Genomic DNA, 13,967 nt, shown 5'->3' on the forward strand with positions numbered 1-13,967 from the left:
AAGGGATGGGGGAGTGCTTGTCTCTTCGCTACGTCGGCGGACTAGTATAGTGAAGTAGTTAATTGATGTTTCAGAAGGTATCAAAGTAACACTTGATGAATGTAAACGGATCGATCTTAAAAAGCGATAAAAACTTATCCGACCGTTTGCATTTCACCTCAACAAAGCGATGTGGGGTGTGTTCTGCGGAAAAAATGGCAAGAAAACGTGACTGAAAGTTTGGAACTGTTAGACTGAACCACAGAAAAGACAATACACAGCAAGTGAGGTAGGTTTACATTTATTTTGAGCCTTAACAAAGACATTCGTCGATATAAGTTTACGATATTACGACTCTTCAACATTCTCCCATACATTTCTTTATATTTCGAATAAACGACCAGACACGCCGCTTCATCATCGTTTCATCATCATCGTTTATTCATAATAAAGCAGGTTGAGGGATAGGCAAGACATTTACGTCTTGATGTGGACCTGCACCAATTAAATTATCAATTAATAAAAACCTAAATAGTGAATAAATCGAAAATGGGTATGTAAATAATGACCGTGAGTTGAAAGAAATATTAATAACAGTACAGAGTAAATATTAAAAGTATCTAAAGTCAACAGTTTTGTTGGAAACACTACAGGAAGCTTGTGCGAGCCCCGGCTGTGATTTAATCAGCTCGGTTCGGCTGTGATTTAATCAGCTCGGTTACTCTTGGCAATCTTAGATACTTTTTTATGGTAGAGATAAAAACTCATGTGGGTTTTACTGCATAGTTCACCTTTAATGCTAGGCACAGTAGCGTCATTAAGAAGCTCTAGTAGAGTAGTATTTACTGATGCAAGACCTTTTGGTGCCCGTGCCCTTCAACGTCCGCGACCATTTAGAAAGGCCACTGGGCTGTTTGTCTCGATCTGTTGGCTGGAGAAGATGACTGATTACTGAGGGAGGGAGAGAGGGTGACAAGTTGTTTATTACTCCACCAGGACAAGAAAGAGAGATGCAAGAATCGTTTCTTTCATTTTCCAACGTTTTCAAGAGGTAAAAATGATTACAATGGTCTTTGCGACTCATTTTTACAGAAACGAATCCTATACTTTTCAGTCTTTTCTTTATTTCATTTACACGAATCAAGTTTATTCCCTTAAGGTACGCATGATAAGAAAAACACATGATAAGAAACCATCGAAATTTCCTTCAAGAATGAGGCTATAAAACAAAGGACTACGGGCTCGAGAATCAACTATCACGAGTGGAAATCAACAAGGAACAATATAATGGTTTGTGGAAACTTACTTGTTGCCCAAAACTTAGATAGATAGATAGATAGATCGCTTAGTGAGTAATACTTTGCAGTCGTAAAACTGAATTGCGTATTTTACAGCCAACATTGGTTAAAATATAAAGCTAAATAAAATCATATAAATGTAAATGCCTAATATAATAAATAAATCTAGAATATGTATGAATATCTAAAATTAAAGTCGACTTTCTTTGAAACTTTAGGAGCCATTGTGAGCGCCCTGGGACATAGCATAAAAGAAAGAGCGTCGAAAACGTTTGTGAGAACGTGGCAAATTATATATCTCTTGACGCCTTAAATTAGAACTACATTTTTTTTCCTTGATGGCAGAAGATGGTATAACTTATGTTCGGGATTGTTAACAATGGAATCGAAGAAATGACAACAGAGTTCTATGCGTCTATCATACAACGTTAGCAGGCCCAGACTGTCAAGGCATTCCCAATATGACATTTCAGGTGAAATTATAGCTCATCTTAATGTGCGAAGCATTTTGCACAAGATGAATCATGTTCGACTATTATTTAGTGACAAGAAATTCGACATTTTTACTTTTTCTGAAACATGCCTTAGCCCATCTATAAAGGATTCTGAAGTAGATATTACTGGCTATTCAGTACTGAGAAATGACCCAACGGGTAAAAGAGGCGGCGGCACGGCAATTTACGTACGCGATGGGATTCCCTACAAACATAGAACGGATTTGATTACTGAAAATATTGAAACATTATGGATTGAAGTACATCGACTCAAGTGCAAGAAATTGTTTATTGCCTGTGTATATAGGCCACCTGACGTCTGTTCTGAGACATTCATCGATGCACTAAATGACTCACTCACTCTCGAAACTGCCAGCAGATCGGAAATTGTCGTTTTGGGGGATTTCAATATCGACTATTTAGCTGTAAAAGACGACTCTGCAGACGTGTAGCTTGTAATACGAGATTTGGACGCACTGCAACACGTTTGAACCTAAGTTAAGTTAATACTTTGCTTAACGCAACACACGTATTCATTTGTGTAAGTATTCTAGGATCTCAAAGTTATTTCTTTCGTTGTGTTATTTTTAAAAGCTTAATATAATTTTGAGAAAGTTGAGTGACAATATTTCCACGTCGGAAAGAATCAGTAAAATGTGGTTCTCGGCTATTTACCACCCAATCTACCAAGAACTCGCACTATTATATTGTTGAATAACTATGTTGTTTTGATCTTAAATACGTTATCAATTAAAATTCCAGTGGGTTTTTAGGTTACGTTATAGAGACGAAAGACTCAATCCCATGATCGAAAATAAGAATATCAAACATTATGATGCTTAGATATCTACCAATAATTTGCGCAAAGTAAATAGGACTAGGGAAAAAGGTAAGTGTCGAACGCCATCGTAAGAGCTTTTCGTCGTCACTGCTTAAAGTCCCTATAATGTAGATGTTTAGTGTACATTTTTGTTCAGTGTACAGTATGTAAAAATAAATGCCACGCCTATAAGGCTGATATCTAAATAAACCTTAGGCTGGAGTTAAGTAAATAAATACGGTAATTAGATTGAACATGACGCTGACGGATTTAAATCATATTTTAATTGAATTGAAATCATCCATTCACAATAAGGCGAATTAGAAACTCCCTAAAAAACTCTAATACGGAATAATGAACAACGAGAAAAAGTTAAAATGAATGATGAATAACCTCGAAAAAAATGAAAGGAATAATAATGACCTTTATTAGTATACTTCCACATAGTGGCTCTTCGCTACTAATATAAAAACTAACTATATGCATAATACTTACAATAAATCAAAATTGATAAAATAGTGAATAATAAAAACTACACTAGACTATCCATTGCATGTCAGTATGTGTCTCTTAAGATTTAAACAAAAAAGTGCATGGTCACTGCAATTCCTTAGCTCCGCAGGAAGCTTATTGAAAGCTTCTGCAGCTTGATCTTGTAGAGTGTTCTTCTCAATTTTGTTGGCAAGTTCTAATTTTGGTGCAGCTAATGACCTAAGACAATATCTATTTACGACGTGTTGCTTGAGTTTTAGTGGAAAGTCCTCATTGTATAATGACTTGTGCGCTAGCTTAGCTATATTAAATTCTAAACACTCTTTGATTGTGAGCCAACCTAGCTTTCTAACATCCTGGAGTCCAGCAAATTTAGTTAACACAAAACCCGCACACGTGTTCTGTACTCTTTGAAGGTGTTTGGTCTGGTACTCTGGGAGAGGACTAAACACAACGTTGCAATAATTCAGTTTAGAGAGTATAAGACTTTCCACCAGTAGTTTTCTTATGTGGTATGGTGAGAAGTTTTTTAGTTTCCGTAGTACTGCTAAAGCACCGTAACACGATGACAACAGATTGGTTATGTGTTCTTGCCATGTTAGTTCCTGATCCAGATAAACTCCCAAAAGCTTGGTGCTTGAGACTTTCTCATGTTAGTGTCACCGCAGTATACATCTGCAGAAAAACCATTTAAAGAGTGTGCGCATAATAATATTTAATATTTAATAATTAATATTTAATAATTAATATTTAGTATACATCTGCAGAAAAACCATTTAAAGAGTGTGCGCGCGCCAATTGTCTTGTAGAGGGAAGCATCCATTTTGTTTTTTCTGAATTCAACGCCAGATTTGACGATTCAGAGTAACTGCTCAGGCCTCTTATTGTCTGATTAGCATCCTTTATGCACGCCTCTATTTCATGCGGCTTCGAGTGGTGAAGCAACGTGGTATCATCCCCATATTGAAAGCATTTATAACTTAACTTTTTCTGGAGGTCTGCTACATAGATATTGAAAATTAACGGTCCTAAGATCGATCCTTGAGGGACGCCGAAGCACGTTTCCAACCGCTGAGAACACTTGTCATCTATCATTACATACTGTTGCCTGCTCGTAAGATAAGGGGTAACCCAGGTTAGAAAATCCTTTGAAAGACCCAATGAGTGCATTTTATAAATAACTGACTTGAAGTTCACAGTGTCAAAAGCTTTCGAGTAGTCTGCAAGAATCTGAGAGTTATTTTGCCGCGACCCATTGCACGTGAAATATCGTCTCTAATCTCCAGTAATTTTGTGGCCGTTAAGTGATTCTTTCTAAATCCTGAGATGTTTTCACCAAAAAGTGCTCTTTCTTCAATAAATCCAATTGTCTGAAGGGCTACCAGCCTTTCAAAGATTTTGGACAGGGCTGGGAGGATGGATACAGGTCGATAGTCATGTTTAGCCATTGGTTGATCCATCTTTGGTATTGGTGAGATTCGCGCCACCTTCCAGTCAATAGGCAAATAACTATTTCTGATACAGTAGTTAATTATATGTGTGAGGGGACCTGCTAAAAGCTCCGCAACTGGTTTCAAAAACTTCACTGGGATATTATCTGGACCTGTTGAACTGTCCGTTCATAGTAATTTGATTTCACGTAAGACCTCTACATGGGTTACCTCGCGTAGCCTGAAAGGGACGGAGTCGCTAACATCACCCAGTGAATTTACCAGATGTAATAGGTCATCGACAGATTCCCGTGGAGATTTCCCTAAGGTTCTCTCTGCTGTAGTGGCGAAGAATGAGTTGAGCTCATCAGCATCTGAATAATGAATAAGTGAGATCCAATTATTCCACTTCCACCCCCGAGTATAACTGTGACAGTATTCACTTCATATTCTTCTCAGGCTTTATTATGAAACACCTTCTTGAGAACTTGACGATTTCTTTTGTATATCTTTTTACTGTGGAATCCGCCTTAGACCTCATTAAAAAGGTCAGAAGATCTTTGGTGTTTGGTTTCACGTGGTCGGAGATGTTCTCCCAATAACCTTGAGTGGTAAACATCTGATGATGAAAACGAAAGAAAACAAGACAAAAGAGAGCGGAAAACATTTAAAAGAAACGCCGCAAACTAAAATACAAGATTCAAAGCAACAACCGGTCTCCGAAAACAGGCCAGCACCACCTTTCTATCGTATGCACAAGCGTACCACATAAACTACCTCAGAATATAAGCTGGAGACGATAAAGTGCTCCCCTAATCCGAGAACAGCGCCCTCTTGTCGATGTATAATCGGACAAGCGTCCTTATACCTACCAAACAAATCTCAACTAAATCATTACTGATCATCCTAACAGTTACAGAGACCCGGTGGTCAAGCACTCAAAACTTCATACGGACCGCTAACATTTCTCCAAAAACTCTCTTAGAGCCTAACAACGAATTGCTGTTCCGACCATGCTTCAGAACAGTCCTTCCGCTGAACAACTTATAATCCATCACAAAACTAAAACATTTTCCGGCAATGTAAGGCCAAAAATACGACGTAGGTCAGAATGGTACGACTAAAGTAGCCACAGCCTTGGATATATAGAAATAGTGAATTGTTCTATGGATTAGATTTACCGGGGGAAGAACGAGGCAATTTTCCCCTGTCAGATTCTGAACGAAGAAATCCACTCCGCTACAACCTGGATTCCAAAATCTTGAATAAAACTTGTTGACTTTCTTATTATAGAAATTGGCAAAACAGTCCACTGTGTGTCGCCCCCAAGTATAATCCAGGAATTCGAAAAAGGAAGTTGTGATTTTTCAATCATCTACATCAATAATACGATTAATGAAGTCCGCCCTATCAAGCTTAGTTCGGGGAATCCATTGTACTTCCAATTCGATTTCAATGATTATCAACGCAAAACTGAAAAATCTTAAGGGCTATAACTTTTAGATCTTTCCTCATGCTTCCAACTTGGATAATTCTACAAGCATTTTGACTGTCAGAAAACCATTTGATGTACGCGCCTTTAAGAAGGGGCAAAAATGACTCAAGAGCAAATATAATAGCTGTTAACTCCCTCCAAGTAGAACTCATGCCGCACTCGTGTACGTCCCATTGCTTATGACATATCTGTTCACCGTTGACATTTAAATGTGCACCACAGCCTGTGGCACTAGCGTCAGAATAAACGACATATTTAGATGGCCTGAAAGGGCAGTCTACAATAGTTTTCAAATTCAGTCTGTGTAAATTAGTTTCCTAAAACTCAATTTCTCTTACACAATACTCATCTAAAGTAAACTTCGAATCCCAATCCTGCGCTGCTGCGACAGCTATTGAGCAATATCTGGTCATAATTCTGGATATGCTCCCAAACACTGCACCGGCGGAAATAATCTTACCCACTAGGGAAGCCAATTCTCTAGCGGACACCATATAGTGTTTTTGAGACATTCTTTGAACGGAGCCCGCAGTACTAGACAGGCGTCTATCCGAAATTCGCATAGATCCGTGATTAGAGTCCCATACTATACCTAACCACTCGATGACCTGACAAGGAGTCCCCTGGGTCTTCTCGTCTTTGATAATAAAACCGGCTTTCCATAAATCAGATCTAACGGAGACCGCTAACGCTGCACAGAAAGCTTGATCCGAATCAGTTAACCAACCGTCGTCCAGGAATAAAGCAATTATGATCCTATGGATCCTTCAAAATTTTTCGATTGGCCTAAGGCACTTGGTAAAGATAAACGGGGTTGACGCCAATCCAAAAGGCAAGACGGTAAATACGAAATACCTGAACCCAATATCACCTCAAAACTTCCACGCGAAACCTAGGAGAGTCTGATGATCTGGACAAACATCAATATGATGGTAGCCACTCTTTAAATCAAACGAAATCATGAACGCTCCTTTCTGGAAATACGACAAAGCTATCTTCCAGTCTTCGTACTTGACTCTTTGTTTGGTAAGATGCTTATTAACGTACCTTAAGTCTAAGATTAATCTCTTCTCCCCGTTGGGTTGCACAGATACAGATAGAGGGTTAACCACATGAGGGGGAGCTTGGACTTCTACCACACGATACGAACGCAAGAGCTCTAAGATTGCTTTCTCTACAAACGTTTTTTCAAGACCACGTAAGAGGCGGCACATCGACCGAAAAATGACTATCCTCATATTTCGCTCAGAGACACCTTATGGTGAACATAGCAACGTTGTATGGTTTTTTTTTTTATTCCAGACATGCCTCTTCATCCTAAAAAATCCACGAAAACTAAAACGAGCGTCGGTAGCCGTGAAATGGCGGTTATCAGTGCCCTGAGTAGAGACAAATGAACTTGCTCATGAAAAGCGCAAAAGAAAGCAGGCCTATATTAATTTTATAGATTTGTATACGAAGGATCGAGGTATGGTTTAAGTAAACGGGACCATTTCATTTAATTTGGAGGCCATGGAACGCTTTTGAAAATCATCAATATTTTAAAATCCAAATATCGCATTTCACAGCAAATTTGCAATTATCATTTTCCCCATGCGGTATAACTCAGAATCGGTTCAGGTTAAGCTCATGATAAGTGGAAATAGTGTTGTTTTCGAGGATATAAAAATTAGTTTGGGCTTTTTATCTCCGCACGAAAAAACCAGGCTGAACTTTGTGAAAATCGCAACATCGGCATTTACGTTACGACATAATCTAATTAGGCACCCTGCGGTTAACTCCGAAATTCCAAACACATTTTAGTAGTTAACACCGTGTTCGATCAGGAAATCAATACAATAAGCTAGCCTTGCATAGTTAACGACGACTGATTGGTTTTTATCCCTGCTTTCGCTTCAAATTCTCATCTATTTCCCATGGCAAAATTGTTTACAATATCACATTCCGTAAGTTAGCGGTGGGCGTCTATTTTTGTTAGCATATTCGAACACATTTATACGGTGGCCCATAGGGGGGACATGACAGATTTTTTTTTATCGCGCGATAAAATCAAAATATTGCGCGATAAAATGGCGCGACCAATGGCGATTATCGCGGGATAAATGAAAAATTATCGCGCGATAAATGGAGATTATCGCGCGATAAATGATAAATTATCTCGCGATAAATGGAAATTATCGCGTGATAAATTCAATTTTATCGCGCGATATTTCGCACTCAGCGTGTGCGTGATATTAGTCACGCAGTCAACACAGTAAGATCGCGTTGTTAAGGCATTCTTTGAAAGCACTTTTACTTTTTGGAATAATTCATTTATCCAGCGCTGTCATTTACCGCCTTACGTTGGCAATGGCTTGCCTAATATTTTCCAGAGGAAGGATATAATTAATCACTACTTTACTCTCGATCTGACTTACTCAGAGATCTTCGCTTTTCTTTTTTTTTTTTTTTTCATGGAATTGAAATAAGCTTGCGCCAGCTGAAACGAGTGCTTAGGCGTCAGGGTCTTCAGTAGAAGAAAAGACCATAGTGGCATCAAGAAAATTTTAAATGCGATTGAAACTGAACTTGAAGGAAGTGGGGGCAGTATTCGTTATCGCCAAATGCACCAGCGATTAAGAATTGAATATAGTCTTGTTGTCCAGAAGGAGACCGTACGAGTTTTAAGTAAAGAATTGGATCCTGCTGGCGTACAGTCACGATCATCAAAGCGATTACGAAGAAGAGAATACCATGGCAAAGGACCTAACTACATTTGGCATATAGGTGGTTACGGCAAGCTCAAACCATTTGGGTTTTGCATACATGGGGCCGAAGTATTCTTTGGTTAGAAGTTGGCCGTATAAACAACAACCCAAAAATCATTGCTAACTATTTTACAGACTGTAGTCGTCAAATTGGTGGAGTCCCAAGGATAGTGCGTGCAGATGCGGGAACAGAAAATGTATATGTCGCGGGAATACAACGGTTTTTGAGGTCAGGGTGCGAAGATGCATTTTCAGGGGATAAAAGTTTCTTGTAGGGAAAGTCAGTTAGCAATCAGAGGATAGAGGCTTGGTGGTCTTTTCTGAAGAAAAGTAATGCAAGGTGGTGGATCGACTTTTTTAAACGGATATGAGAGATGAGGGTATCTTTTGCGATCTTGACCCAGTTCACTTAGAATGCTTAAGATTCTGTTTCATGCCTTTGATTCAAGGAGAGCTCAACAAAGTTGCCATACACTGCAATCTGCACTGGATAAGAGCTTCACATAATGTAGAATCCCCTTCTGGCCGACCAGATGTACTGTATTATGTTCATGCATGGACACATGCAACGGATTACCGGACAGAAGTTGACCTAGGTGACATTAATGTGATTGATGGTGTATACTGCGACAGAACAAGCCCCACATATTGTTTGTCAAAAGTACTGTTTATTCATTTCTGCGCGAAATAGAGGATATTAAAGCCTATGAGCATTGTGCAACTTCTCGTGTACACGAAGTAATTTGACCCTATTCGACCCGGGCTTTTTTGATCTTTTCAGACGGGGGAGGGAAGCGAATTCCGCCCCCCTTCACCTCCGTAACTTCCAGAATATTTGAGCAATGACAACGAAATTTAGAGGGCATATAGTATAGACTGGAGGATAAGCAAACTGATGAAAGTTTATTTCAAGGTTTTAATGTAACACAACAGTATAAGTCATGCAATCATCAAAAAGTTATCACAAAATATAAATAAATAATAAAAATTTCCACGTACGGGCGCGGATCGCGGTCTATTAGATGAAAATTAGACTGAATATATTTTATAGCTAACCAATAATTTTTTAAAGCAGGCTAATTTCATTATCAATAAAGGCTTTTTAAACCTGGTAACAACGCTCTTGTCGACACATCTGCCCTCTAGAAATTTGCAAACCTGCAATGTAATCAGAAAGATAGGATAATCCACTCTTGTTCTCAGACACTGACAGTCATCCCTGAAAGCTTCTTGTAAGATTTCTCAAAATCAAGGTTTACTGTACTGATTCAAAGAGCTATGTGTAGTAGTATTGCAACGTACTGCTAAATGATCTTTTTACGTAAAGAAAATGAACTGTTAACCTCAAAACATACCTCTTCAACTGCGGCAGCCATTGTCGTCCAAGGAAACATCGTGCGTGACAGCCGATTACGTCACCTGACAAGTTTCCCATGATCGCGCGATAAATGATTAATTATCGCCCGATAATAAATATTATCGCGAGATAATAATATAAATTATTGCGCGATAATAATAAATTAAAAATTGTCGCGCGATAATTTATCATTTATCGCGCGATAACTTCCATCTATCGCGCGATAACTTCCATATATCGCGCGATAACTTTCATTTATCGCGCGATAATCTATCATTTATCGCGCGATAAAAAAATGTGGCATGTCTCTTATGGGCCACCATACATTTAGGTTTTACCACACGATACGAACTTAAGAGCTCTAAGATTGCTTCCTCTACAAACTTTGGATAATGCAAAGAAAGCGTATTGTTTTTGAGAACATTCCCGGAGGGAATTGTCTCGAATGGAAGCCGTTTTGAATGACCGATAAAATAAATTCTGGCGCACCTATATCGTGCCAGAAAGATATGTTTCTCCTCAAACTACCTTTGACCTGCAATATGGCCGGCCCCGTTGAACTTTCATGTTCGTAATCACTTATTACCTCGACAAATTCGTCAAAAGGAGCATCGTTACAGCTAATATTTGGATGCCCCTTTATTGAATCCTCCTGATCCGGGCTTAGTAGGTATGGCGCTACTCGAATAATGGAAACCGCTTCTGTTGGGCCGTGTGATAAAAGGGTTTCCGACTCTGCAGTCCTTGGCCCATTGACCAGCGCGGTTGCATCTGATACAACGGTTGACCCCTACAACATATTCTAAACGGTCTGGGAACGGGGAGATAGAAAATGATGAAAATAACGAAAACTGACACGGGCAGGCGGGCGGGGCTACAACTTTGATGTCAGCGTGGAAAGCGAGAGTGAGAGGACTAAATCACATTGAACCGTCTATAAATACTGAAACCACACCAATTAGGAATACTCAGGTGACACGCCCCAAATGGCGTGTCCTACAGTGAATTGAATCAACAATGAAACAAACTGTTAATGAACTGTAAACTCTGTATACCAGCAGAAAATATATGTTTAGTTAGTAGACTACTACAGGGAATGGAAGAGTGCTTGTCTCTTCGCTTCGTCGGCGGACTAGTATAGTGAAGTAGTTAATTGATGTTTCAGAAGGTATCAAAGTAATATTTGATGAATGGAAACTGATCGATCTTAAAAAGTGATAAAAACTTATCCGACCGTTTGCAACTCATCTCAACAAAGCGATGTGGGATGTGATGGCAAGAAAACGTGACTGGAAGTTTCGGGAGGCGGAAGGGCATCATTTAAACAGCTCGGTTACTCTTGGCAATCTTAGATACTTTTTAATTGTAGAGATAAAAACTCATGCGGGTTTTACTGCATAGTCCACCTTCAATACTAGGCACAGTAGTGTCATTAAGAATGTTTGGTAGAGTAGTACTTATTGATGCAAGACCTTTTGGTGGGCGTGCCCTCTAAATTAGAAAGGCCACTAGGCTGTTTGCCTCCATCTGTTAATATTGTCTGGCTAGGGAAGATAACTGATTACTGAGGGAGGGAGGGTGAGAAGCTGTTTATTACTCCACCAGGACAAGACAGACAGATCCAGGAACCGTTTCTTTCATTTTCCAATGTTTTCAAGGGGTAAAAATGATTACAATGGTCTTAGCGACTCATTTCTACAGAAACGAGTCCTATAATTTTTCTTTTCTTCACTTTATTTACATGAATTAACTTTATTCCCTTAAGGTGAGCATGATGAGAAGAACACATAATAAGAAACCATGGAAAATTCCTTCAAGAATCAGGCTATAAAACAAAGGACTACGGCCTCGAGAATCAACTATCACGAGTGGAAATCAACAGCGAATAATCTAACGGTTTGTGGAAACCTACTTGTCGCCCAAAACTTAGATAGATAGATAGATCGTTTATTGAGTAATACTTTGCAGTCGTAAAACTGAATTGCGTATTTTACAGATAACATCGGTTAAAATATAAAGCTAAATACAATCATATAAATGTAAATGCCTAGTACAATAAGTAAATCTAAAATATGTACGAATATCTGAAATTAAAGTCGACTTTCTTTGAAACTTTAAGAGCCATTGCGCGCACCCTGGGACGTTCGAAAACGTTCCGTGTGAGAACGTGGCAAATTATATATCTCTTGACGCCTTAAATTAGAACTACATTTTTTCCTTGATGACAGAAGATGGTACAACTTATGTTCGGGATTGTTAGCAATGGAATCGAACAAATGACACAAGAGTTCTATGCGTCTATCATACACAGTTGGCAGGCCTAGACTGTCAAGGCATTCCCGATATGACATTTCAGGTTAAATTATAGAAAGCATGCGTTTCTGAATTCTTTCTCTATCTTCATTAAGATAGGCCGGGAGTGCATGATGGAACACTGGAGCGCAGTATTCTAGTATAGGTCTAATTGTTGTACAATAGAAGTTCACAATGTCCTTAGGGGAACACGGGCCCTTTTCAAGAGAACAATAAAATACAGGCGCTTATTTGCTTTCTTAATGCAATCTACAATATGATTGTTCCATTTCAAGTCACTGGATATCGTAACACCTAATATCTTCGCGCAGTCGGTTGGTGACAGGAAGCTCGTGACCATCTACTTCGACAAGGTAGAAGTTATTAGGGTTTTTCTTGAAGTCAATAATCATCTCCTTTTACTTATCGGCATTGAGTTGCATCCGCTGAGACCGAGACCATTCCTCCACGGCAGTAACAGCGTGTTGCACGTCACCCAGAGAGCCGCGGGGTATGGTTTGGGAGATTATCGTGTCGTCAACATACTTCCACAAGGGAGCGACAACCTTGAGATCATTGATCATGAGCAAGAAAAGCCAGGGGCCGAGCTTGGTCCCCTGAGGAACTCCGGCAGGGACTGGGCCCCACTCAAAAAGCAGTCAGAGGACAACTTGACGCGTTGGTGTTGATTCGTCAAAGAGTCAGTCACCCAGGCTTTGATGCTGTGCGGTATGTCGAGGCCGATGATCTTAGCGACAAGTATCTTATGATCAATAAGATCAAAGGCCTTGCGATAGTCAAATAACACGACTCTAACGGCTGCACCGGTACCGTTTGTAGCTTGTGACCAGTGGTGAAACATCGAGATCAGAGCGAACAGGATGGAGGATTTAGGGATAGCACCGTATTGATCACGGTCAATGATCTTCAAAACAGCCAACGTGGGTCGATACAACAAAATAGCTGTACAACAGCTGTACAATAGCTGTAACGGGCTCGACAAGAACCTCAGCGTACTCACGCAAGAGCCAATCAGGAATACAGTCGGGTCCGGCCGCTTTGCGTGGATTTAATTGTGTCAGGGGGGGACAGAACCGCAGGCTCGGACAGAGTGAATACATAGGGTTCGTCCTCTACAGTTGCAACTGGCTCTAACGGTTGGAAGATTTCTATGGGAGCAAGGAAGGCGGAGTTAATTTTTTTTGGCGATTTCAAGTTCCCTTTTTTCGCCTTCAAGTTGTAAACTGGAGAGAATGCTGTCCGAACCGGAACAAGGAACCATTCCAGCAATCTGTTTCACAGCATTCTACCACTGCGAGGGCTTGGTGGACTTATCTATCATGGATTATAGTTTACTACTAAATTTTTTTCGACTCTTTTTGGTTTAAGTTGATCACGTGACGCGATACCCGTCCGTGAAAAATACCCGGATGAATAGTACTTATCCGTGAAAAATTTTGAATGGTCTGATAGCCGCGACGTTAGGCAGATCGGAAAAACAGTGACTTTTCAATTCTGACAGGTATAACGTATTAATTAGCTGGTGTACTGCTGCGAATTATT

At 39.7% G+C, this 13,967-nt stretch overlaps 1 long non-coding RNA gene across 1 annotated transcript; it reads left to right on the forward strand.

Moving 5' to 3' along the window:
* Positions 1–46: 46 nt before the first annotated feature.
* On the forward strand, positions 47–12,224 carry LOC148740415 (uncharacterized). Its single transcript, XR_015997163.1, has 2 exons — positions 47–268; positions 11,878–12,224. It is a non-coding gene; the product is annotated as an uncharacterized LOC148740415 (long non-coding RNA).
* The last annotated feature ends 1,743 nt before the right edge of the window (positions 12,225–13,967 follow it).

Source organism: Stylophora pistillata, chromosome 2, assembly GCF_964205215.1.
Source record: "Stylophora pistillata chromosome 2, jaStyPist1.2, whole genome shotgun sequence".
NCBI lineage: Eukaryota > Metazoa > Cnidaria > Anthozoa > Scleractinia > Pocilloporidae > Stylophora > Stylophora pistillata.